Source organism: Xiphophorus maculatus, chromosome 12 (assembly GCF_002775205.1).
Source record: "Xiphophorus maculatus strain JP 163 A chromosome 12, X_maculatus-5.0-male, whole genome shotgun sequence".
Taxonomy (NCBI): domain Eukaryota; kingdom Metazoa; phylum Chordata; class Actinopteri; order Cyprinodontiformes; family Poeciliidae; genus Xiphophorus; species Xiphophorus maculatus.
The window spans coordinates 23,526,211-23,552,205 of record NC_036454.1 but is presented as its reverse complement, the minus strand read 5'-3'; the positions used below and the strand labels follow the sequence as shown (position 1 = coordinate 23,552,205).

The following is a 25,995-nucleotide window of genomic DNA, read 5'->3' as shown; positions in this document are numbered from 1 at the left end:
TCTCTGTTAGACATTGGCCCCAGGCAAAAGCAACAAATTCATTTAAGTCCTTTAAATTCACTTCATTGAGAGGATTTAATTGAAGCCCAGGGTTGGTGGTACAGTAAATGAGAGAAAATAGGACAAAGGAGCAAGAAAAAAATCTTGTTTGTAAAATATGTTGTCTCTGATTGGTTCCAATTCACGGTTGATGAGTGGTTAGAAAAAAACCTCAAGCCTTTCAGTTGTCCTGTATTCTGGGTTTGGACATATAGGAGTTATGCTCATAGAGCATTGTAGGCTGATAGCTCCCCTGGCATTAGCCTTGATACCCTGACTGCTTACCTGCTTAAGAAAATAAAAGCATAGAAGCAAAATGGGGTCCAAGAAGATTGTCTAATGGTTTAATGGCATACTCATTATTGGGATTAATCTGGGGCTTTTAATGAATGAATTTGCGCAGTTCCTTTCAGGGTGCAGTGCTAATCAAACAAACAACTTCAACAGCTCCCAAGAATTGGATGCACAAGTTTGAATTAAATGTTGATTTTCATTAAACCACTCAGATTCAAAATTATACAAACTCAACACAGAAATCCCACTAACATTTGAAACCTCCAACGCTCAAGCATTATAACCTGGAAGTTGTTGGCACAAAATTGTTCAAGCCTGTATTTTATAGCATTGACCCACTTTGAATAAGTATAAATTCGTCATAATTTCAAAACCAAACCATATATTTTTTTATTTTAAAATCCATCTAAAATAAGCACAAAATAGTGCCATATTTACACCTTAAATTAAAGGTGTAGGTAGAAGTTAGTCTGGCAATAGCTTCGTTTGTAATTCTGCAAAAAAAAAGTTTGCCGTGCTTACAGTACGTTCTGGAATTTCTCCCATTCATTTGGATTGTCTCTGGTAGATTTTCTACCAGGCCAATTAGCGGACAGAAGGAGAAACTGTGAACAATGACATAGATTTTCTGCATTGTTTTAGAATTGTAAACTGACTGTAGTTTTAGTAACGGCAGAGGAGGAAGTGAGCGAAGCTATTCAGTCCGTATTGGTCACGCTTACAAATACTGAATTAATATTAACAGCAGCCTTGATATGCTCAGCACTTCTCCCTTCATAGTGGAGGATGGTTATTTACAGCACAAGCAATATCCGGTAAGCTTCATAATGTTGACCTGGTGCATTACATACGTCACGGGCCGACATTAGTAATTGAGTAAAATTTTAAATCTCAACAGAGTCCAAGCCTCCAGGCAGCAATCATTTCTCAACAGCCCAGAGCCCAGACCCTCTGTACGAAGCACACACTGTAGGACAAGGGGCTGGTTTTTATCACACTAGGTAAAAGTAGTCAAGTCCAGTTGTCATGCTCATTATGTAAGTTTAAAAGAATTTCATGAATGTTGTATCAGGAAAACCCAAGTGGCTTTTGTCTTTGTAAATGAAGGTTAGATTGTTGCATGGAGAATCTAAAATGCCAACTATTTATCCATTCCGGCCCTTATTGTTCTTATTCTTTCAGCATTGTTCCCTAAGGACAGGTCCTTGCCTTTGTAACTTGAAACAGACAGAGAGGCAACACTATTTTACACTTGCATGCACACCAACAAATTAGGCAATATCGACTGGAGCCACAACTGTATGCTCCTCTCAATAGATCAGTCATGCTCTAGCTTGCCCTGCTGCAACCCTACAGTTTAACAGCCTTAGTTCTTTTTTTTCCCTAGAAGACACATTCAATCCACCTGACACCAGAATAATGTTACTAACCACATATGCAAACACATTGTGCTCCTTAGAGCAGAACTAAGTGTGACTACTCTGAGAATGTCTTAATAAAAAAATTTAAAAAAACTCTACAAATGTCTTATTTTCTTACTCGTTGAAGCAGCTGATATTAATTTGGATAACTATGGCAGAAAACAGGATAATACTAAATATCGAGACGATTTGAAGACTAAAGCTGGAGTGTCACTTTGTGTCCATTTTTTCAAAATACTTGTTTACATACAATCCAATGAAAATAACTTTTTTGTTGTATTTTAACTTTCATTTAATGCTCAAACATTAATTGTTACACTTTCATGCAGTACAGAGGCATATTTTCAGTCTAATGACATTTTAATAGTTTTAGATTATCACCAGCTATTCTCTTCGCAGTTTGAACTGACTTCATGTATGCTGCAAAAAATAAAAAATACTTCTCTGTGTTGGCGCCGGAGTCTCTTAACTTGTAAGATGTCAATCAGACAGGGTGTTTCTTATGCATGTACAGCTTGTTTCATTCATGGCTGTGCATTTTTGCAGGCTACTAAATTTGTTAGACACATGAATGCATGGAAGCAAGCAGGTAAAATTTGACATGCAAATTAAATTGACCTTTTTTCCAGATTGTACTCCATGTAGTGCTGCTGTATTCTGTACATGTTAAGTTCTTGTGTGGTTTCTTGTCCATTGAGAACCTGTAGGGCATATCTCATCTGCAATTGCTCTACTATTTGTTTCACTTAACTTCACCCTCCCCCACAGGTCAAGCACTGTTTATTCCTCCCACCTGAGCAGTTCTCAGGGAAGTCGCCTGCAGCCGCATATGTTGCCGGCGTGGCTTGGCTGCGGATTAATGACCTCGTTAAGAAGGCCACTGTCCCCGAGTGTCTTGCGCTCACATTTACTCCCGTACACACAAACGTGAAACGTCCATGTCAAAAAACATTTATATTTCTTACAAAATATACAGTACCTGCACAACACATTTATGTAGATGTGACAAATAGTTGGGATTAAAAATTGTATTACTTTATATATCCTTTTGACCAGCATGTCCCATGAATACAAGAATATTTAATATTTCTATTACATATTCATCATGTAAATCTGGAGCAAAAGTTCGATGTTCAAAAATGTATTTGATTAATTTTCCAAGGATTATTATTATTGTTAGTTCTGTAATTAATTTCAACAATTTATTCACATTTTTTAAGAGAATTATGTCTTTAGGATATTGATAAAAAATGACAGTAATGTTACTTAAACGGTGCTTTTCAAAAATATTGTGGCCTTAAATTTTGTTCAAATTTGATCATTTTGCCACTAGAAACTTTTTATGGAATAACTTTAATTGTGAGACTATATGACAGACACAAAGTAGTGCATAATTATAGTCAAAGTTAAAGAATACAAAAATCCAGATAATTAAAATCAGTTAATAAAAAGTTTTTTAAAAAGATAAGAGCAGTTCTATTCTGTAATGTCCTTTATCAAGCAGATAGAATCCACAGAATACATTTTTTCTATTTTGCCTAGGTCTGTTTCATTAGAAGACTACAAAACACATTGAGATTTGCATTTGCAACATGAAAAAATTTTAAAAATTTAAACGGGTTTGATTTGGTAGTCGTACATTTATTTGTATGCTTTTTATTTGCCTCAGAACTTGTCTGAAAAATGATGACGCAGAAAGCTTTGACTCCAAATTACAGCATAAAAATATCAGGTCAAAAATCAGACTACACAGACCAATGCATTTTTTACAGCCTGGTGATCTGTTCCTACTGTTATGCCAAGGTAGACTGCAGTAAATGTGGCAGACATTAGCATTGCTGTCTGGTCTATGATGCTTCGAGTCTTGCAGAGCAGAAAGTGAGCTAAATGATTTCACATTTAGAGGTTATGAAGTAAATCAGCTGAACCTGGATCTCTAATTCATCAGCAGTAAACATGAAATGGGATGGGAGTAGGAATATTTGGGACTGGTTAGCCACAAACTTCTACATGTAAGACCTGAACAGATCAAATATTGCTTTGTGTAGAACAAAATCCTCCAGTGCAACATAAACAGAAAACTGTCTGCCTTAGAGAAAATTACAGTGAAAACACCAGCATCCACACAAAGACACATACACATGCTTTCTGCCTCAGAAGGACACCTGCACAGTGACACTACGGTGTTTACAGGAAATTCCATCCCTATTGCTCTTGTGTTTGCCTGTTCGAGCCCTGAAGACATAGAGGCCACTTTTCTGTTGAGCAGCGTTGTATTTGTCTGTGCATGTAAGACATGCCCGGTACAAAGCCAGCGTCTCATACTTCGGTGGGTCTGGATCGGGAGGACGCCCAAGCAGACAGGAATGAGCCAGGGTGCCGTATTGTATGTTGAATATTAGAGAATTTATAAACTGTTCACACCACTTGAAGTTCAGAATTCGACAAAAATAAATCACTTTTTGGTTTTATATGCCCATGAAACAGAAAACATACTTTATGTTCTCATTCTATATGCTCAGACATGTCTATGTCTGAGATCAGCCCAGTCAAAGTCCAGACCACAATATAATTGAGAATGTGGGGTGAGACCTAAACATTTGCAAGGACTTTTCATCCAGTAGATCCATCCATTCTGAGCTCGAGTTATTTAACAAGGAAGAAACATTTTTCTCTCATGGGCAAAGCTGCAGGTATACCAACAACACTGTAACTGCAGTGAATGATGGTTCTGCAAAGCACTGGCTTACTGAATACAAATGCACACCACACTTTTAGCATTTTATTTGTGAAAAATGCTGGTCTTCCTTCCCCTTACACAGTTACAGACTAGTTTATCTGTCAAAATACTCTGATATTTGTGGATGTGGCATGATAAAATGTGGAAGAAAAAAAAATGCCAGGAGCATGGAACCTTTTGCAAGACATTTGGACTATTATTGAAACAGTAGTGGAGCTGGAGACTGTGCTGCAAAGGGATGGGCAACTCAGGAATTAGTCTCTGCCTTTTTCTTCAAGGTGCACAGAGTCAAGGCCTGTAGACATTCGGGCATTCTGCTACTTCCATATGCAAAGACAAGATATACAAACACCTTTATACAAGCTTAAGAAATGCATGGGTACAACAGCCTGCATGAGCTTTAATGAAAACTGCTCACCTTTTTCATTCACCAATCCAATTCCCTTTAAATAGAGAACGTATTATACAAAAATATGCACCTACTCTGCCCATTTGGAAAAGGTTCAAGCTGCCAGTTAACCGCACATGTTTTTCTGCACGACTCTGAAGCTTCTCCATAAATATCCTGCTCTTGCTTGTGGTGTCTGAAATTGCTATTTGCATAACTCTTAACATAGTATTGGTGTAGTGTAAGCAGCTCCTTGAATGGCAGAAAGGAAGAGGAGCAGGGTTAACAAGTGCATAGCAACAACCTATAGTGCAAATGCTTGTCACTCACAACAAGGGAACCCCAGATTCTTCAGCAGCGCATAAAGTGACGAGATGATGTGGAATGTGACTGTCAGGTTTTAGGAAGAGCTCTGAGGACCCCGAGTTTATCAGGTTTCCACACTTTACCTTGCCTGGTACATTCCTCGCTAGTGTGGTAGAGGTAGGGAGATATATTGTATAGGGGTTGTATCTGGATTTCATCACTATTGAGCAATCCTGCTACCAATTAACTCTCATAGAGGTAAGTGAAGCAAGAACTCCTTAAATTGAGCACTGCCACTGTTGATGTTTAAGTACTGATTTTTAATGAGAGTGACTGTCTTTGATATGTATTTGAACCACCAGGACATAATAAAAGGAGAATTGAAGTCACTGGTTTACTTTACCTATATATTATGGTTAATGTGATTAGCATAAACACACAGTGCATGCACAGTTTGAAATCTGTCACCCTATTCATGTGGTAGCCATGTTTGACCCCTTGCAAACATGGCTACCACATGTTTGCAAGGAATCCCACACAATGCTTGTGGAAAACTGAAAATGGAACTTCTTTCAATTTTCCCGATCTTGGCCAGCCAAGAAACAAAGACAATGCTGTGTGTCCTGTGTCTTTCTCTGGGTCTCTTCAGGGTGGGATGTGCCCAGAAGACCTCACAAGGGAAGGTAAACATAAGCATCCTAACCTGATTCCAGAGCCACCTGAGTGGATTTGCTCTGCCCCTCCCAGGTGACCAAATTTCTCACCCTGTGCCTAAATGACAACAAAACACCCTGTGAAGGAAATGTATTCTTGCCTCTTCTAACCCTGATCCCCTTTCCGTTTTTTGTCACTACCTTGTGACCATAGATGAAGGTCTGAAAGTATATTGAAGTAAATAAATATTCACCTTTTGGCTTAGGTCTTTCTTCACTACAACAGATTAGTGTGGTGCTGTACCGATCTGTCTATCAATGTCCCATCTTCCCTCATTTGTGAAAGACACTGAGATATTTAAGCTGTTCCACTTGGGGGCATCACAGCGTGCAGTGTGCGCCCCGTATACAGAGGCTATAGACTTTGACGCAGCCGTTCCAAGTTCTACTCCCATCCTCGGTACATTTGCCACATGTCTTCCCCCCTAATCTCTCTGCCCCTTTCCTGTCAGATTACTTTCAAATAAATAGCACTAAAAAGGAATCCATTTGCAAACCACACTTCAGGATCTACTGTGTTTTAGACTATCATGTGAAATTTAAATAAAATGCTATAAAGTTTGCAATTGTAACAGGACAAAATGATACTAAGATACAATAGATATGAAGACCTTTTGCAAAGCACTGTAACAGTTTACAATGAGGTACTTACAAGCTCTTAAAATCAGCTATATTTTCCACCGTCTTTAAAGAAAAAGCTACACTCAAATGCAGTGAAAGCTAATTGGAACAAAAAAACAATGAAACAAAGAATAGCAATCTGATTTGAAGGGACCTAAATTAGCATATTATTTTCAATTTCATGTTTAATGGCCAATTTCAACTGGAAACAGTGGGCTAATATTTGGCACAAGAAAAATATTTACAAATATTTATAATGTATGATTGCAGATCCTCATTCATTTGTTGCCTCAGTCCCCCTCTTCTTGCCCCCTCCTCCAGTTCCCTGTGTTACAGCCATTTACCTAATTGGATAAAACGACTCCTGGATGTATGCCAAAGGGGCTTTATAGTCCATGTTTGCGATTCAGATGTTTGATTATAAGCTCTCTTTGATAATTACTCCCAGTTTGCTACCAGCCAGTCAGGCCCACTCTCTTTATCGCTTCCTTGCTGCGCAGTGAACAGCAGTGGTGTGTGCCCAAAATCAACCACCAGGCTGTAAAAGGTACCGCAGCATGCCTTCTGGGCTCCAACATCATAGGCGTGTTTTGTGCCCAGTTTACCGAGGCTAATTATCCCTAATTCGAGGTAATGGCGTGATCAAGTGTGCGCTATTATCACAGATCCCCACTCACCCTCCTCTCTCAAATGGCTGGTCCTTCAAAGGTTAGTATTCCCGAGCTTTGTTATACTTCTCTTGATTGGTCTCCTGCTTCCACTTCCTCCACTAACACATTCCTTCCTTTATCACCATCTGCTCCTCTCGGCTTGGACCACTCTACATTCACGTGCATCTGAAACACAGTTAATGCATCAAGGGCTCACTCACTGTAAGTGAGTGAGATAGGTAGCCTCACCTGAACTGGCCCTGAGGGGTCCTTGAAGCTGATGTGGTTATCAGTACACCGAGAGGGAAGGAGACGTAATCTATTCCGTGGCTCATGGGGGTCTTTCATCGACCTTCCTGCTCTAAAAGAGTCTTTCCTGAAGGTCTTGGACTGCAATATGGCCAATCCCAGCCATCCCTCCAGCTCCGCTGATATGGCCCAACTCTATTAGGTCTTGTCTGCATGCTTGAGCTCATGTCAGGTCTACCTTCACATCCCACAGGGCAGCTCTGGAAGGTAAAGACCCAGAGGATACCCTGAAAGTTTAAAATGACTGGAACTTATCCCACCTCTTGAGCTGGAAAACTCCTTATTTAAAAATTTATTCTCTTATATCCATATATCCTTAGTCAATACTAAGGATTACAGGCACCACCAAACCGATAGACATTTTTAAACTGTAGGATTTGGACTGTTTTAGTTTGTTTTAAGCCTCAAAAATGCTAAAACTCATTATACATACTAAGACTAAAAGCGTGAAAAAGGCGATATTAGGTATGACATCACACCCTTAGTTGAAATCAAAAGTTTGCATACATTAAATAAATTCACCTTTTTTTTTATCAAGTCAGACCAAAATGCTCTTATTTTAGATCATTTCTATTTGCTGAATGATAAAGTATGTCAGATTTATTTAGTCATGTTTTCAAAAATGGACATTTAAAAAGATTTCTATTTATTTGGTATACATAAACTTCTAGTTTCAACTGTAATCTATAAATAAATAAGTTTGGCACTTTATAAAGTCTAGAACTATTGACAGATGTATTGGACTTTAAAATGAGTAAAGCGCAGCAAAGGTGTTGTATAGGTATTAGAGTAATTTTCAGTTCAAGAAATTCAACTTGCCAAGAAATAAAACATGGCTTTTAGTCAAAGGCTTTGACCTGACACATTTACATGCAGTTATATTTATATGTACTGTCTATTTTTTTAAAATAAGTTTCTTTAGCTTTTTAAGTAAGATAAAAAATTAGGAGAAAAACATAATGCCGTTCTAAACAATTAGCAGCGACAATGTTATCGTAGGATTTGTTTCAAGTATCCCTTCAGTTTTTACTAAGTCAATATTCTTAGTTGGAAATAAGATAAGTTCTTCACAGTCAAATTTTTAAGCAGGAAAGTACCACTTACGGTCACCCACATCAGAAGCACTTGTACCAGTTTTAGATCTTTGTTTAAACATGTTTTATTTTCATTTAGTTTTTGTTTTCAGACTTAAACTAAGGAGCTAACACAGAATAAATTTCTGCAATAGCTAAAAATAGTCTGCATTTCAGCAGTTTAGACAAAAAAAAAACGGAAGCAGAAGGTGCGACCTAATGTGAATCTTCTCTTACTAATCTTTTTCTCTTGGCTGCTCTTTATTATACAGTCTGAGATGTATTCATAGTGAATCCTTCTGTTCTTCACTTTTTGTCACTTGTATATACACGTGCACGCGCCAACACGCACCCCTTTAATGTGCACATACCAGTCGTGATTACCATTGTTTTAATCCTTTTATTTTATTTCCATCCTCACATTTCCTTGCTCTTTGGTGGCGTGCATGCAAATGTGGATGGTAATGAGCAGAAAAAAGCACTGAGAAAGGGGTGTGGGGAGTAGGAGAAAAAGACAATTTCTTTGCCTCTGAACAATCAAAGAGGCAAACACTCCCCCATTCTTTGTACTTTCTTTGGCTCGTGCGTGTGTGTGTGTGTGAGAGAGAGTGTGTGTGGTGTGATGATGGCTGAGAAAGCAAAGGGAGGAGGAGGGGGGGTCTTTTGCTGTCATGTGTCTGACAGATATTGAAGATAATTGTCCGCTTTCTTCGTCTTGCTTGTGTAATTCCACTGTTGCTGCAGCTTGAACAGCGCTCACCTGGGCAGAAGAGGATGGCAAGGCGGACGCAGCGGGGAGCTGCAGAGAGCGGGGGTTGGTATGTTTGGTAAAAGGAAGAGGGGCGCACACCCTACTTACAGCGGTTTATGAGATGGGTTTTTCCACTCACACAGGATCTATTTTTCTTTAAGGTTTTCTAAGCAGCTTTTAGGACGTGGAGGAAGAGTTGCGACATTTTTTTCTTTTCGCATTCAAGTTAGCCTTAAAAAGTTTGCCCTGTCTCCATCGAGCTCCAAGAGGAAGGTGGATGGCAAAGTGGAGACAAAGTGAATCCAGGAGACTGAACAGGTGTATTATTGGGTGGAATACATTTGAATGACAAAAAACCCAGGAGAGGAATATTCAGGCATCTCCAATTCTGGATGGAGGGCATCAACTATTAATGAGATGGAGCGATTCAGATTTCCAGAGCTGCTCCTGGCTGCACATGGGCGCTCTGCACTGTTAAAATGTTTACTCTGGGGGGGACAAAGGATTTAGGTGCGTTTGGGTCCTTTCTATGAACTTCTCAATCGGGTACTCTCGAGCTGCTGAAAAGTGTTTGTGTCTGTCTCAACCCATTCCCGCAGCAAAATGTGAAATAAAAACATACAATCTGTACTTTTAGTAACGTCAATAATTTTTTTTTTCAGAAATGGAACATAAATCTAATTCAGAAAAAATATTTTCTGAAATAATTTGGTCAAGGATTCCGATACCCCACCTGTCTGTCCTGTCATGAGATATCTTTACTTCACAGCTGTTCCTAAGTGCAATGCTACACTTCTGCACTCTTTATGGTGGAGCATGAGTATTTTGAAATCATTATATAGGCATAAATTACCGTACACTTAACAATTATAGAAACAATTGGCTAGAGCCAAACTTAAGGCTATATTGAAACTGCAGTCCTTCTATTTTTTTGGCCGGGATCTATTTATTTATTTTTTTGCTCCATTGTTCGCATTATAGTTTAAATGCAACTACCATCAAGCTACAATGAAGTGTGAACCGTCTCTATATCTGAAGTAAGCTGTGTGTGCAGAAGATGCTGCATTCCATTCAAAGTCAGATTGAATTCGATATGAATACTCATATTTAAGGTGTTTTAAAACTTAAGATATTGATTTTATTTAAGACTGTATGGAAGCAACCCGGTACTAATTAAAAAAATATATCCACCATGCTGTTCAGACGGTCAAAAGAAATCTGATATTGGTCAAGAATGCAGAATAAAGTTGGATTTGAAGTTTAAAACTTTATAACTGCTGAATAGAAACAAAACTTAAGTAATTATTTTTGGACCTAAATAGGAAGGCTTAAGAGTCAGCACAAACCAGGACCAAAATCTAGATGTGGACCAGGACATCCAAAAACACATAAAGGCAGTAACAAAGTTGGCCTTCTCTCACCTCAGGAACATTTCGAGTATTAAAGGATTAACATCCCAGTAAGATCTTGAAAAACTCATTCACTTATTATTTTTGATTTTGATTCAGTTTTTATGCTCTACAGTACTAACCAGGAATAAAAGTCCAAAAAACTGAAAAACTGCTGAAACTCTAGGTTCCTTTAAGTCGAGGCTTAAAACCCATTTGTTTAGAGTTGCTTTTAATTAATAATAACTGTAAAATAGATTGAATCTAATATGGATGGCAACTTTTCATTACTTCTCTTTATTCTGCCTCTGTAATAATAATAATACACAATGTAACACAATAAACAAACAAAAAAAATCACATTACATTATAAACGGAAATAACTTCTATGTATTATCTAAGCTAAATCTACTGTATCTAAATAGGAATATGTTGCTGTATTTAAAACTTTAGCAAATTGTGCTTCTGCTGTTGGAGTTCTAAGAAAAGAGGAAAGCAGCACAAACCAAACTAAAGAAATTGTCAAAACCAGGCCTCTGAGCAGTTAACCTTCAGGCCCCAGAGGCAGAAAGCTAAATAAGAACAAGAAGAAGCTAAAGCAATACTGACTTGAGACTGGGGAGAGCTTGGAAAACACATAGATGAAATTGTACAATAATCGTTTCCTTCAGTGTGGGCTCCAAATCTCAGAGCAGGCGTTCATTTGGAAAATGTGCAACCTGGTTAAGAGGACAGGGAAACTTGGGAGATAAATCCGACGGAAAAAACTGTAGGTCAACGAGACGTCTGTGACGGGAGGGTTACACTATGGAGGAAAAGGAAGAGTCAACCAGATGTTACGGAGAGACTGATGCACGGAGATCACAGATCATTTGAAATGAACGACTGATTCTCTGTAAGCAGGTCTTTGCGTCGGAGCTGGGAAGTTTGCAGCATGCTGCATCTGCTGCTCAGTCCAGATGAGGGGGATTTCCAACAAACTCTGTATTTTGTAGTGATGGTAGGCTATGTAATGCTACAGCTAAGAACTTTTCCCCAACTATTTGTTTATTTGCCATCAGTTTATTCTCTCCACCACAAATGAAACAGGGTAACAGCAGAAACATTAATCGCAATCACATCGTAGTTCATTACTAATAACATTTTCTTCACTGTCTGCGCATTATTCAATTTGATGATTTAGTTTATGAATGCAATTCTCTCTGATAATGTCAAAATGGGATTCTAAGCTACTTATAAAAGTTACATTTTGGAGTCCTTATGTAAAAAATTCTAAAAAAAAAAAAATCAAACAATCGTAATTATGATATACAGATATTATGAACCAGTGCTATGAAAAAAGCAGGAACCCCAATTAAATATTTAGTTTCTTCAGACTAGATGCATAATGCTTAATAACATTTTTGTTTAATCTTGTAAAATGATATTACTATACGGTAAACACTAAAATGTCTATCTTACCATAAATGTAAACTAAAATCTGTTTGGAACATGAATAAAAAGTAAGGACACCCTGCCGCCCAGGTGTTCCTCATTTTAGAGGAAATGTAAAACAGATAAAGAAACAACATATTTACCCAGTATTATTTGCCAGACCAATAACAGGGGCGTAATCTGCAAACTTTTTGGTTTGCACAGACATGTCCAATGAGCTGTGTGAAGAGAGCAGAGAAATTGAGAAATTAAGCAACCCTGAGTACCATCTGTGCGCAATGGTTTTTGTTTTTGTGCAGGTGAGACTGCTCCCCAGACTCACCTGCTTGCTGCTACTCAGTCAGGAAACCAGTAATCCACCGACACCTGAAGCTGGGAGGTTGTGGAGGATGTTTGGCTTAAAAGAGTTGAAGTTCAGATGCCAGGTTGACAAAAAAGAACCTGTTGATGGTGCAGGATGAAGAGCAGTCCCTGGTTGACTGCACCATCTGCCCACCTGTTTGCCCAGTACATAAACTGAAGGGGGTCCAGCATGTTTCACCACAACCAGAATACTTTCACTAAAAGCAAACCAAAAACTGAAAGAGAATTGTTTTCCAACTTTTAAAATGCCCTGTGTCCAACATTTTCCTGCTTGGGTGGGATGTTGGAATAATTTTCGGAATAGCTCTCAAATATGCGTTCAAATACAAAACATTGACCCATTTTAAAAAGTCAATATGTTGCATCTAGGATTTAAAAATACAAAATACATTCCAAGATAAGAAAAAAAATACATCAAAGATGTGATTTTAGAAAATAGTGCAACGCCATAAATGTCCCTATCACAAGACTGAAATTTGCCTTGATTGAAGATACGAATCAGCACCTCAATGAAGGAAAAACTCTCTGATGCAAGAGCCAATTGAAACAGGCTGAGCATTGCTTTGCAGTTAATGACATGGGGTGAAAAAAAAAGTAGTGGTTGAACTCTGTCTCCTTTTCTGCTGTTTTTTTTTCTTCTTTAGTTCTAGGAAAAGTGGGGAATTGGGAGAAGGCTGAGTGTAATCTTCTTCCTGTTCTCCTCCTCCTCCTCTTTTTTAGCCTCAACTTCTTCACTGCTTTCACTGACCCCCTCCTCTCACAGGCAAGACTGAAAACATTGCAATTTGCAGCCAAATCAAACAATGGTGGGTCCCATTGCTAAGCTGTGTCTAGAAGAATTGGGCTGACCTCCAAGCCTGTGGTCACTGGAAACACTGGTGAATTCTGGGATAATACGAGGCTTTAACAGAAGCACCACTCCTCCCCTTCGCTCTCATGTACACGCCAACATGCTGTGCGTGCAGAGACCCAAACATTACTCACAAACCAGCCGCAGAAGCAAAGTGGCCGTAGTTGCCCGTCATATTGCCGTAGAAACGTCCTTGTTGTCAAGGAGTACTGGCTGGACGCATCTTTACAGTCCTGTGCATCTTTTGGTTGTACTTTTAGCATTGAGGTGAGGTCTTCTGTTCAGGCTGAGGTAAAGTGACTAATATTGGTGTCCGGGGCTCCGTCCAATCGATGCGCTACAAGTTCATCCTCTAATTACTGCAGTGAGCGTCCCTCACCTTCCCTCAGCAACTTATCAATAACACACATCCACCTCTGTCTCGGGAGCCATAAATCTTTGATACTGAGCTTCCTTCATTCTCTAAATAAGCTGCAGAGAGGACATCTGGACACATACAGTATGTTAACAATTGTTCACAGGTGACCTGCCACTTCTTTTTCCATCCTATTTTTTTTTAAATAGTTTCTTATTCTGCTACTTAAAATCATTGAAATGTGACTTCAGCCGTTGTTGCTCAGCATGCATGAGCAACTTTTCTAGTTGCTCTTTTCTTTCAACTTTTTCTCTTCCTCTCCTTTTTGGTGGTAAAAATCATGATTACAGTGCATTGCAAAAGCATTACTAACATTCAGAAACAAGACCAAAAATAACCATCTTTGCCTCAACAACAATACAAATTAAATGTTTTTGGCAAAGCATAGGTTATTTCTGAGGTTTTTTAAGCTACAAGGTGAACTGAAAATGTTAACGTTAACAATCTGTATTTTATACAGAAAAAAAAATCTACCAGAGGGAATGTGGTAGCATGAGTTAAGGAGATCAAACGGAGAAGTGTCAAAAAATCAACAGGGCTTCCTCTGGTCCATTTTATCTCAAAGGTGCAGATAGAGAGTTTACACATGAATAAAATAGATTATAGCACCAGATACGTGCTGGTGTGGACATTTTTGGATGATTGTCTTTATCTTATGAGACTGGAACTATTCTATGGATGTTCTCATAAAAATTAATGTAACAACTCCAACTTTTACATCTGCATTAATGAACAGTCAGCTGTCCCATGCCTCACTGTTTGTCTTATTGAGCAAACTAACAGGTCGAGGTAGTCCACACACTGGTGGGTCCAGTGTTGACTTTCTATTGTAACAGCTCTTCAGATGATGTTGTCAAGCTGTCATGCAGACAAACAACACAAAGGATCCAGTGACCAAAGCAACAGCGGCAGCATGAGGACATCTTCAGGTCAATTCACCCGTTACCATTTTGAATCCCCCAGTAAAAATGGCCTTTTATAGGGGAATACCTACTAGATTACAAGAGTAAATATAAAATGTGTTTAAGTTTTCAAATGACTATTTCAGGCGAAAACTATGCTGGACCTGTGCAATAAAGTAATCGCCTCACCTGATAAATTAATTAACTGTGATTAATCTGTTCTTCTGAGAAAGCAAAATTTCACTACAGCCACACACAAGCCTGAATACTACCAGAACTGTAGATTAAATAAATTTAAGTAGAACCAGCCTGGCGGCAAAAAGTAGGCAGAGGGTAAGTCAAAAAGTAACATGGCATGTCCAGATGAGAAAAAGAGCTACTCATGTCTCATTTTGAAAAGGGTTACTTAGTCGTTTTTAGTGACTTAGGACTCCAGTGCTTCTAGGTGCAGTAGAGAGAAAACATGGAGCAGGGATCAAGCTTCACTAGAGTGACTGATCTGGTTTATCGGGTTTAACAACAAAAACGAGACAAAAATTTGGTATTTGAAGGCTTCCGAGGCCCAACATCATGTCTGACTGAAAAAAACACAAAATTCTGTCTCAAAAAACATCGTGATGACATTTAACTCATTTGGAAAAAAATTCACTGTAGACTGATAAAAACGGACCTTTAAAGGAAATGTGTGCCTTTTGTTATAGCTAGTGTAAAAGTTACGTAGCCAATCATGATGATGTTAGTGTGGTAGCGTAGGGCTGCTTTTGATGCTGCAAGGTCTGGGTTGTGCTGTAATGGATGTCCAGACATCAGCCACTATAAACTAAACCACACAAGGGTTATGCAGCAGCACAACAATTCAAAACACAAGAAGAAGTTCATCTCTGAAACACATCATAAAAAAACAAAATGAAGGTTTGTTGAGATGAAATTTTGTTGAAATGCTGTGACTTGACCTTGCACTGGCCATCTCTGATCAAAAACCCTTCAACATTCCTGAGAAGCTATTTTTACTTTTCATGAAAGACAGTGTTCCTTCATACGACGGTGACATAAAGACATCACTCTTAGATTTACAGAGAAACCAAATTCACTTTAACAATTTCCAGATTTCCACTGAAAATATTAGATTTTTTTTTTCTGGGAAAGACAAAATTATTCCATCGAACAAAGTTGTTTTGCTAGTGGGATCCTACTGTTGTAGCAACACTGTTGTGTCTATTTTGGAAAAAATTAAAGAGGGGGGGGGGTGGAAAAATAACTTTAAGTGCTGTTTGTATGAGTTTGTGTCTTTCAAATATGTTTGCATGCTAGCGAAATGTGCAACACATTAAGGGCTGGCAGACTGTTCACATGCATAAGTTTGATATATATATACAGTAGTGCTCCAAGAGACTGGTTTTCTTTCCCTGACTTGCCAAAGATGACGCACTCTTACATTCGAGATTCTGTTTTGCAGGGACTTCGTTCTCTCTTTTGAGACTAAAAGAGCAAAGCGGAGAGCCAGTGGTCAGCGACAGACAGACACATCTCTGACTGTGTCTGTCTCTGCTGTGCTTCAAAAACAGTTCCCTGACTCGTTCTTTTTTATTATTAATTTTTTTTTGCTGGATCGCAACACCAAACCCCTTGAGAGCGTGCCCAGAATTTGCTTTTTTCTCTCTGTTTCATTTTTCGTGTTGTTGTGGTGGATGGCGGTGTCTGAATTTGTGTGGGAGAAAGAGGAGGTGAGCAGAGACTTGGCGCGCGGCCTGACTCCCCACTGTGTGCAACGTATCATGCCAAGATTCTTTTAATTAGGCTGATCAAGTGTTTTGTGAGAACTGGACCAGCACTCTATGCCACTAACACGTACTCAGGCGCGACTCCCACTCCTGCTCTGGATACCGTTATCTTTCACATGTTTTTCTTTTTATTAACACTTTGATATTTAATACATTTATATATTTAAAAACACAAAGTGTTGACATACTGTATCACATTTTCTTCTGCCTTTAATTCCTTTGGATGATCATCAAAGTAATGATTGCTTATTTGTACTGTAATCGCAGGGAAGCAGAATTTTATAGCAAACAAAAGCAATATTTTTTTTTTACTAATATTTACAATTTTCTTGGGTACTTACTCTGCACCACATGCTTACTGAACAACAGACTATTTTCAGACCATAGCTCGAGGTATAACTGAGTCTAAATTTCTAAAGGCGATTAAAATAAAAAGCATGATTTCTTCTCCTGAGGAAGGCAAAACATCAGTTTTGTGAAGGTCACAGAGTTCCCTCAACAAAAAAAGAGCACTTGTTGTTTTTGGTGTATCAAAAACCATTAGCACTTTTTAATTTTTTTACCATCCTTTTTTGTTTTGAAAGAAAATAACACCTGTGCGCTGGCTTCCCAGAGTGCGCTGTCCATCACGGAGACGTTGTGTGCTCCTGTTGTTTAAGGGTTGCCACAGTAACGGTCGTCTTCGTTTCTTAGGGGGGCCCGGAGGCTTTTCGGGGTTGCATATTTTCTGTGTGGAATGTTACTCCCCCCCAAAAAACTGCTGGGTGTTTGTGTGAGTGTGCAGGGAGGGGCGGGGGGTGGGAAGTATGGATCCAGCAGACGATTTTCAAGTTTTGGTTTGGAACTTTACCTCTCCTTAGCCTTCTGCTTGCTGGCTTTATTGCTTGCGTGCAACGACAGACACACAAATGCTTGAGGGGCGAGAATGCTACAGCTCTCAGGGACAAACAAATGAGCTTTTCTTGAAGAGGCTAGTGTGGTGTGCTGCTGCAGTGGTAGCTTTCAAACTCTGACATTTGCCCAGTCTCTGACTGTTACAGTGCGCTTTTCTTTTTTTTACTTGTCTGTGCTTCGGCTAACAAGCTGTGAGCTCATAGTAAAAACATAACATAATACCAATTTATGCTGAAATAATGATTTATGTTAACAAAATATGCTGGCAATATCTATCTTTGAAGCAGAATAAAATCGTTACATAACACGCTCCAAAAGCAATTATGAAAACCCTGGAAAGTGACATTTTTACTCATAGAAAATCATAGAAAAAAATGTAATGTGATGTAATGTAATGTAAAAAATTAACCCTTAATCAGGGTTAAGGGTTCTTCAAAAGTTGTTTTCTGTTGGAAATATGGCTCATCAAAGTTCTACAAGGTACAAGAAATCTGTTTGAATTTCAAATGAGAGAACGGTCCTAATAGGTTTAAATCTATCAATAAGTTGGACTCTGCCTTCCTCTTTAAACCCCGATCCCATAAGAAGTTAAAAAAAAGAAAAAAATCAAGTTAAAGCGCTTCATTACAAGCCCAGACTCCTCATCCCTTGGGAGTCGTACAGATGAGATTCTGGGCTGTAGCGTTCTTAACCTCCCTTCACCAGCCGCCTCACAGTCCACTGCCCAAGTCCAACCATAAAATACAAGAGTGAAGGGGTCACAGTGATTGACCTCTGTTGTAAAATGCCAAGTGTGATCCATGCTCAGATGATGTCTGCTCACAGATCCATGGCTTGCAATGCCTATTGGACTCATATGGGACTTTGTATGGTATGCTTGTTATTGTTTCTGAATTTGTTTATTATTTCTTGTTGAGGGCATCCGTCCAGTTGGCGGTATTTACCCTTGAGCACATGTGTGTCAAACATTTTCGGGGATTAGAGAAATGATTTGAAATTTTTTTCTCTTAAAACCTGCAAAGCTTGTGCCTCACTTAAATTTATGTTTTGCTTTGGAAAGATTAATATGGGGATTGTTTGTATTTTGCTGAACTGACTGATCTTTTCTGAACCTTTAGTAATTTACCCCAAAATCAATGAGACATTAAGAACAAAAAAACACCTAAGCCTTTCGAAACTCTGGATTCTCTTGTTTTCCTCTGACAGGAGTTCTATATTTGATGTTTCTATCTGTTTGAACCTTATACAGCGTTAACTCTGTGTATAAATATTTATTTGGGAATGATTTCCACAGTCCGTGTTTTTGTTCTCCATTAACCGTATTTGTTTTGGCTCTCTTGTATTTAGCACTTATCTGCACGCCCCGACAAGAAAACATTTCAAATTGTATTCACATGGACAATAATGCAAGGAAAAGCAAGGTAACCCTAGGTTTTCCAAACACAAAATACAGGAAACATTTAACCATTTTATGTTGTTTTTTTATCAGTGGAAATTATTGGTAACAGTATTTACCTGTTAGGCCTTATGTTGCCATTGTTTTTTTTCTGTGAAAAAGTAATTAATCCTCACATCCACTAATGTTTTCTCTTCAAAATTTTGTCTCTTCAGATGTCTAATTTGAACTTTACTGTCCTGTGTGTCTCTGGTGTTGCCCCATGATGAACTGGCGACTTTTCCAGGGTTTCCCTTGATGTTTTTTCATCTGAAGGCACCTTCTCCAACACTCAATGAATGTGTGCATTTAAAACACTTCATGTAGATCCGACTCATCTTTTCAGGTTTCACCTCTGCTGCGACGGTGCGGCGTGCGAACACACGAGCGGCATAGTCATCACTGCAGGCACGAAGAAGAGTGGGCGCAAGGACAGTAGAGGTGAGCTATCCTCATGGGGAATTTCTCAGAGGTAAATGAAGAGGAGCTGTGTTACTTAAGTGGAGAGGTCAGTGCTTAGCATGCAGGTGAACGCTGTGTGGAGGAACGTGGAAGGCCAAGCCTTATCAGTGGAAGTTACGGTAAAGTGCGAGACTCAGCATTAGTCCCACTTTGAGGGTCTGATTTAAGATCATAAGAGACACGCACTCACCACACCGTGTTCATCCAAGTACATAGGAGGGCCTCTGTCTCAGAAAAACATCACAATGCCCTGAGTAGGTGTTCTGTGTGAGTGCGCGTGTGTGTGTGCTGGGAGTGTTTTAATGAAATTCACTATTGATCCCAGCAAAATAGACTTTATACATCATTCATGCTCTCTATCAATCACACCCTTCGAAGTTTTCCAAAGCTGTTTGTTTTAAAGGAGCAGAGACGATGGGAGGGGGGGGGGTCAAAAAAAAAAAAAAAAGCTGAGCAATAATTACTTTGAAGAGATTGTTCTAAAGTATTTCATTCAGCCTTTTTCTCAAGGTGTAACAAGCTTATCTGTCAAAGACAATGTCCACTGAATGAACTGCTTAATTTGAAATTGATTGGGGTTCTTTCGGTCGAGAAGGAATTGCAGAGCCGAGGCTCTTGGGTATTTAAAACACGACACTCTTCGCTCGTCTGCACACACCTTATTGGTGTGTAAGCTTCACATTTTTAACGTTAGCTTAGCTCGCTTCTTACTTTTAAGATACCTGATAACGGCAATATTTATGTCATAGATGACGTGAAATCATCATTATGTAAGAATTTCTGTGTAAAATCCCAACACAGCTAAGATAGTGCCATCCTCTTCTTTTGTGTGGTTTTCTGATTGCTGGAAAAAAAAATCCTATAGGGTGGATACAGACAAAAAGAAAAGAAAATAAACACAGGACATGGTAACCTGACACAGGAAACCCACTGAATGCTGGGAGTGAGCAGTGAACCATACTTCCTGCAGGACAGCACAATGGTAACAGTGGCCCCAAATTCCTAAAAGAGTCTGTAGTCACAGGGACAAGGAAGGGCAGGCTGTGTCCTCCGCTCCACTGCTGATAAGAATACAGATAGAAATGACAATTATGTCTCTCTTTCTGATTTTGGAAAGCACAACATCCTGATGATGCCCTGGTTATGTGACTTATTGAACATTAACCATCAAGCAATTTTTGCTACATCACGTGTCTAATGTATCTGAATACATCTAATGTCTCTGATATTGTCCACCAAATATATATATATATATATATATATATATATATATATATATATATAGTATATGTGTGTGGGGGGGTGGGGGTGGGGGGTGTAGGAAGTCTTCAAATAATGTTAATCAGAAAAGATTTGTTTAATATTTTTCTATGCATTTTTTTTTCACAAAGAAATTTGTCCCGCTGTAGCTGTCGAACTTCTTGGTTGTCTCATTTCTATCAGATTTCTTGTTGAACTTTATTGTTCTAATTCAGAAAAATACAAAAGTCACTGTAAACCTCGATTACTTTACAAGTTATAATGCACATTTTTGACCAAATTGAACTTTTCTTAGTCCTGACTGCTTCATGTTGCTTTGTCTCAGTTTTCATAATCATATATCTACCCATATTGATAAAATTTCTAATCATTTGTGTTACTGGAATAACTTTTAAAAAAGTAGTCTGAATTATAATATTCCTTTACATGATTTTTATAAAAACAGTTTGGTCAGAGTGAGTTGTTCTGATTTTAAATGTACTTGATGATTAAATAGGATACTTATTTAAAGGCTCCATCAATTAACTGGAACAGGAGAAGTCCTAGGAGGTCATTTTGTCTCTTTAAATCAGCGTAGCAACGACTGCTCCACCCTTGGTCCACCCTTCCTTCTCCTCCCTTCATCCTTCCCTGATGACGTCTTTGAAAAAAAAAGAAGAGGAAGAAAAAAAAAAAACTAAGCTAAGACTCTCCAGAAGTTTCCCACTCCAGTCCTCGAGAGCTACCATCCTGCAGCTTTTGGATGGATCGCTGCTTTAAAGTGGCTGAATCAAATGAATAGTATGTTTCCAGGCTTTTGCCAAGCTGGGCGGCATGTTGAAGAGGTGATTCTATTATTTGATTCAGCTGTGTTTGAGCAGGGATATATCTAAAAACCGCAGTAGCTCTAGAGGCCTGGAGTGGGAGACCTCCACATCACACCACCATGAGGATCAAAGCAGCTTCCAGTTCAAACACGCATACCGACACTAAATTAATACTGTTACAACGTCTTAAATGCAGCGATTCCCAAATCTTCTTTGATGAATTTCGCTAATGTTCCCTTAATTGTTTTAAAATCCTGCACACATACAACTGAACATGGCTGTTGTGAATTACACTGCATAATATTAGCCTATTCTTTTTCAAAACCCTGCCTTTGTTTCTTTGTCATGAATCTAACACACACACGCATTCTCTCTGTCTCTCTTAACACACAAAGTTAAAAAGTGGAAGTGGTATGTCTGGACTTCTTATCTGGGTGTTTTGTTGTTGACCCCACAGCCTGAGTGCGTATTCACGGCGAGTTCCTGCAGGCTTTCCCCATCAGACCCAGGCTTGCGTGTTAGCTCACCCAAACCTATCTGCGGCATTGTCCATTCAGTATGATTATCACTGACCCACACGGCCTCCTGTCTCCGGGGCTCACATGAACCAGTACTTCCTCCGAGGAAGGAAACGTTCGTTGCTCGTGGGCCGGTGTCACACAAACACACTTAGGTATAAAAAAAATGCAAGTTTTACCGAAAATTCTTCAAATTGCACAATGGAATCGTAGTACTTTTTGATTGCGTAAAATGAAGCATTTACAGCATTAAAGAACATTTTGAGTAAATATTGTGTCTCTTTTTTACACGTTTTTTTTTTTCTGTATGCAAATTTATGCATCTGACAGAGCAGGGGGGACTTCAACAGAGAGGAAGATCATTAGTCTTAATCTGCAGCAATGATAGTTTATCAGAGGCTGAAGGAATTGAGTGGGAACAGGTGGTTGATGAAGGCTTTGTTAAAAGACCGCACTAATCAGATCTGCAGCACTACAAGTGAATGGCTGAAAAACACACTCAACTCTTGCACATCACCAACTTGCCTCCACCTGCATTCATGGATGGCAAATTAGATGCTGAAGAAATGGCTGAGAGAATCACCACCAATATTCTGCCTTCAACTTCGGCCTTCGAAGGATGTGGAGATCCTGGCATTCAGACACTTAACCCTCTATACGCAGGAGTGTCAAACACTTTTTTATTTTGGGTCGTATCAAAAATCTGAATGTTCTTAAAGGGCCGGTTGTGCCAGAATGTACTGATAAAACCCATTAAATTGCTAAAAACACCAATAAATAGATGTTTCAGCATTCAATAAGTGCTTCTTAAAATGAAACAATTTTCAACGTTTTTTCACACTGATTAAAAAACAATCAAAAAATCCATTCACTTTTTATTAATCGCTGTATTGGTCACAGACTATAACTTGACATCAAATAAACCCAATATTTTTGGCCAAATTTGAGGGAAAAAAAATTCAATGAAATCAGAAAGAATATGGGGATTTGTTGATTTTGTGTGAATTTTGCAGATTTGTGAAAAACTGGAGGGAATTATTAATGGTCCAGAGGGCCACATAAAAAGCTACGGCGGGCCAGATTTGGCCCCCAGGCCTTGAGTTTGACACATGCGCCTCACTTATATTTTATTTCAATATAAATAAATTTATATAATTTATCTATACTTATATAAATAAATTGCGTTTTTTCTGTCAAACATATCTTGTTAATTTAAATTAGCACTTGAAATATATAGAAATGTAGGGATTTTATATGGAAATTTGTTAAAGTATATATAACTAGGGACTAGTGCCACTTGATGACAGCAAAGCTCTTCTGGTATTACTGTTGGTATGTGTGGAATAACCAGATTTAGTGATAAATACGTCATCTTAAGTGTCTAAAAATTAAAAATAATTAGAGAGAGATTGTCAACTAACAACAAAGTTTGAAAAGAAAATCATAAAACTGTTAAAGACGTGACAAGGGTACAAGGTGTGCCATGACATCCTGTGGTATTAAAGTGTTACAATGTTTTTTATGAATTTTTTTGTGAAGTGCTTTTTCCAGTTGCTTTCAGCAGCTGAAGTAAGAGCTAGCTGTTATCATGATCCCTGGTTACCCAATACAACACTAAAGTTAGCATAGAAGCTTTTTATGTTGCTAAATTAAGATGATATTTCACAGTCAGTCTGGATTATATTTAATAATTTCTAGTTTAGATATAAAATACCAGGCGGATTACATCTGAGCTGGATACTTTTCCATACTAACTCAAGCGTTTGTAACACAGTCAGCCAATCAGACACTCACATGACAGGGACTCATTGCATTTAGGCCTCTGGATGTGGTAAATGCAATCTGTTGAAGTTCAAACAGGATAATAATACATGGTGTCATGAAGCCCTGGCTTGTTGAACATGACAATGAGTTCACTGTACTCCAGTGCCCTCCACAGTCAGCAGATCTCAGTCCAACAGAGCGCATTTGGAATGTGGTGGAATGGCAGATTGGGATTATGGAGGTAAGGTTGACAAATCTGCAGCAGCTGTGTGACAGTATCATGTCAGTTTGGTACCAAATCTTTGAAGAATGTTTCTGGCATCTAGATAAATTTGTGACATAAAGAACGAAGGCAGTTCTTGAGGTAATAGTCTGTCCAACTTACACTTGCAAAGTGCACCTAATAAAATAGTGAGGGTATTTTATTATACACATTTTAACAGATTATTTTATCAATTTGTAATTTCAGAGTCCTTATCTCCAAAAATTTTAAAAAATATATTCATAGTTTTTCTCAAATTATTATGTTAAGGTCTTGTTTTGTCCCATTTGACTTGAGAGCTGATGTGTTGTGTGTGTGCATATGCGTGTGCGCTTGGCAAAAACCGAAGGAGAAATAATTTAGCAGCATAACAGATCTCCCATTTAACCCAGAGATTCCTCCAATGGCCCATGCTTACAGTTGTTCTTCTCTCTGACCCGTCCACTTGTAGCCACAATAGATGGTCTTTCTCTCATTCATACATTGTGGTGTATAGTAATACTGTGCTGGTTTCTATGGCAACCCGCTAGTCAGACGATCTCATTACTGGCCCTTAGACATTTCTTTCTCACTCTCTCTAAGGAATTACCACTTTTCATTATGATTGGCCTCCCTCTTTCTCTCTCTCCCCCAACTACCCCTCCTTCTTTATCTTTGCCTCTCCCTTGCTCCCTCGCTCTCCCCCTCAAAGGTCAGATGTCCTCCATGGTGGAGAGAGAGAAAATCTGTAAAAGCGTGGAGGTCTATTCAGTATCTATTCAGTAACCCCCCCTCCTCGATTGCACCCTACAATCATTCAGTTCCTTTCTATAGCAGCAAAGAAAGGAGCAGAAAAGAAGGGAGGAGAGCGAGGAGCCACTGCTCTGCTGTTCTTTAGAGCACTTTTTAAAATCTGTTTCTTTTTTTCTGCCCCTCTCTTTTCTCTCCTCAAAGCTTTCTTTTGTGTGGAAAATGGCTCCTTGAACCTATGATGGAGAAGTGTTCAGAATCAATAGCCCTTAAAGTTACATGCACACATATATGGTGTGCACATGAAATGTATTATTAGGTATAAACAGGCAAGGACACCCCCACACAACCACACACACTCGGAGTTATAAGTTTGTTAACGTGTTTCAGGATCAGCTGCAGTGAAAAATGACTGATGACTAGAAAAACAATTCAGATTAAACAATAATAAAATAATGTAACCCAGATTTGCGGACAATTTCTGAACAATGCACTCGACTTTCATTGAATCAATTCTTTTCCCATATTCTCTTTGAGAAAACCTCTGTATGTATTTCTCCTACAGAGATGGGCCGAGTCTCATTTGATCTTCACTGTATCTCAGGTTTTTTTTTTTTTTTTTTTTTTTGCTCTTTCATTCCTCATCTGCCACAAAGGGACAGTGGACAGTTGGCAGATCCATATGCCCTATTGCTCCATCAGACATCGATCTGTATGGGGCTCTATTCAAGTGCATTGGCTGCACAATTGATCCTGGTCTCTATGCTGCGGTAAACATTTTAACCCTGCCTGCCTCCATCCTGATCAATATCCTTCTTTTAATAATGTATCTCATTGATCAGTTTGGGCCCTGAGTAAATTGATCAATTATTTTAATCTTTTTTTTTTTTCTTTTATTTTACCTTTTCGCCACTGTGGTGTTGATTTAGGGCCAAAATGCTCTGGGTTAAATGTGCAGTCGAGTTAATCCCTGTGCTACTAATAAAAGTCTTTAAATAAAAGGTGCTCTAAAGAATAAAAATATTTTACATATTATTGTAAGTTTTAAATTAAAGCTAATAGTAAGAGGTGCATTTCTTTTAACAACTGTAGGTCTATAATAAAAGCAAAGGTGAATGCAACATATTTTAAAAACACACAAAAAATTTGTTCCACATTGTGTCCATCTGGGTCCATGACATCACAGATGGCGGGAAGGACTGACAAAATTCAGGGAGGATAATAATAGGAAGCCTGGAGTATATGTGAGGTCTACATGGGCAGGGAAGGGGTTTGAAAGTGTTTGAAAAATATTTGATATACATCTCACAGTCAGACTGCTTGAAGCCTTGGATTTTGATGCAAATTTAATGAGGTATCATATATAGACGATGTGGAAGTATGTTTGCAGGAAGAGGGAATTCTCTTATATCAAATGACTGACAAAA

General features: G+C 38.6%; 1 long non-coding RNA gene across 1 annotated transcript in view; it reads left to right on the top strand.

Annotated features, from left to right (window-relative positions):
• The window catches only part of LOC111610351, a 79,410-nt gene that overhangs the window by 18,408 nt on the left and 35,007 nt on the right, over positions 1-25,995 (top strand). The window contains exon 2 of the long non-coding RNA XR_002753619.1: positions 19,114-19,208. This is a non-coding gene — a long non-coding RNA (uncharacterized LOC111610351). The remainder of the gene's footprint in view (positions 1-19,113; positions 19,209-25,995) is intronic.